Raw genomic sequence first — 2568 nt, 5'->3', positions numbered from 1 at the left:
CTGTCAAATTGGGCATCCTACATGCATGTACATGAATGAAATTTGGCACGCATGTGTGTTATGATGTGTGTTATGACAAGAAGCACAAATGACTCATTTACACCCACACTGTCAGTCCAACAGGAAGTGGTCAATTGTGCTTAGAAGCACATGAATTGATGGTGTAGGTGATGCAAGTCGCCACTAGATGGCACTGTTGTCTTTCAAGGCACATGTATCCTATCTGAATGACCTCTGAATAATTCCATTCAATTCCAGTAAGTCAGCCGCATATTCATCAGATTTTATTGAAACTTCAAAAGGTGGCAGCACGCACTTCTTTGAATAATAACTGGCAAACAAAGAAGAACTTAGATCAAAAGCTTGACACTGATAGACAGCCATAAATACATTTTTGAAAGAAGGCAAGTGAAGCATTATTCTACACTCATTTATGTGCAGTGATGACAAACATAGGCTGTGTCCAAATTCAGGGGTAGCATCCTTCAAGGACCCATCCTTCGCCGCCAGCAAAAGCCGGGTCCTTCAGAGAGACCTGCAGGCCTCGTCAGCCTGTTGTGAAATTGGACGGTCTACCCTTCGCAGTATTTCCTTGTTGCGTCACCAGATGTTTCCGCCCCTACCCGCACCTCACTATTTCTGGTGAGGTAAGGTCTGCGAAAGTGACAAGAAGAGTAAAGTTTGACTGTCAGATCTGTTTGAGCTTCTGGAATTCCTGATTTCCTTTTTAATCCTTCTGCTTGTGGAGGAAGAGGAGAAGCGGCTCTGGTTTATCTCCGGCTGAGAGGACCGTGGAGAGGTAAACCTGTTATTGAACCCACAGTAATGTTATCAATATTATCATTATTAGCTAGCTAACAGTTTGGGGTCATTAACATACCGATACATTACGTTAATGCTGACATATAAACTGCTGATCACCACATATGATTTTATCATGATTTTAAAGGCATTATATTTTAAATGTTTGGTAGATAGTTTAGTTTGCTGTAATTTATTATGATTATTATTATTATGATAATTAGAGTGTGAAATTATAATTCCTGCCTCTTTCTTAAAACATTCTTAATGACATGGCAGCCGTCGATCGAGTCAGAACTGCAGACCTGGTTGACGGACGATGTGGTGGACAGAGGAGACTGGACCCCCAAACACCCTGAGTACCGACCCAGATGATGTCCCACTGACACCATCCAGCCCAGCAGCACTGCAGGGACTCCTGCTCAGCCTGTTACTGTCCATCATCTATAACTGTTTTAAAATTGTTTTTAATCATAATTGTTTTTGTTAATGGTGAATAACAATCTGTATGTAACATGCATGTACATGAATGAAATTTGGCACGCAGGTGTGTTATGACAAGACGCACAAATGACTCATTTACACCCACACTCTCAGTCCAACAGGAAGTGGTCAATTTTGCTTAGAAGCACGTGAATTGATGGTGTACGTGATGCAGGTCGCCACTAGATGGCATTGTTGTCTTTCAGGTCACAGGTATCCTTTGTGCTTAGCAACCTCTGGATAACCTCTAGATAATTTCATTCCATTGCAGGAAGTCAGCCTCATATTTATCAGATTTTATTGAAATTTCAAAATGTGGCTGCACGCACTTTATGGAATAAAAACTAGCAAACAAAGCAGAAATTAGATCAAAAGCTTGACATTGATAGACAACCATAAATAAATTTTTGAAAGAAGGCAAGTAAAGCAGTACTTTTCACTCATTTATGTGCATTGATGACAAACATAGTCAGATGTACATGGCATTTGCAGGTAGTTACAACATGGAATAATTGAAGGGTAATGTTTAGAGCCACATAATGGATAAGTCAGTGGTAGTAAGCCACAGCACACAATTTTCAATCAAGCCAATTTGCTAAGAATGCCATTTGTGTGTTGTGTCTGCCCTGTCAGTGTGGTACAAAACAAGATGTGTGGAGTCGTGATTCTGACCAACTTTTCCACGATGAACACAGTGGCTTCCCCTGCCATTTTAATCAACTGAGTGAGTTCTTTGGTTAAACACAGCTACTGCAGGACCAGTGGCGACCCCAGGGGGGGCCATGGCCACCCCTGGAAAATTGCTGGCCACCCCACTGGCCTCCCCAGTGCTCCCACCAATTTCCCTGACTGACTAAGGTGCTGGCTCAATAGGGAACTGTAATTTAAATCTCCACCTGTGGGGGTGCTAATGTGCTGAAAGGTGTGCAGTCTGACGGGAAGTCGGCGCAAGAAGCAGAAGAAGAAACAACTACATTTTTGTGTTTTTCTGAAATGTTTGTGTGTTTCTCAAACTTGAGGTAAATGTGTTGGATGCATATTGTCTTTAATGAAAAAGAGTCAAGGGGAATGCAATACGCAGCCACAGACTGGAGCTGAATCTGAGTTGCCACAAGGACCATTTTGGTGTGCCACCCTAAGATTGTCACTGGCCCCATCTGGCCCCCCCAATGAAAATGTTCTGGGGGCGCCACTGTGCAGGACGCTCGTCAAACCTGGTCACTTGACCGCTGTCCCTTTCCAAAAGGAAGAATCACATCTGGCTGCACTCCACTACCTATCGAA

This window comes from Sparus aurata, chromosome 19 (genome assembly GCF_900880675.1).
Source record: "Sparus aurata chromosome 19, fSpaAur1.1, whole genome shotgun sequence".
Classification (NCBI taxonomy): Eukaryota; Metazoa; Chordata; class Actinopteri; order Spariformes; family Sparidae; genus Sparus; species Sparus aurata.
This window is presented reverse-complemented; position numbering follows the sequence as displayed.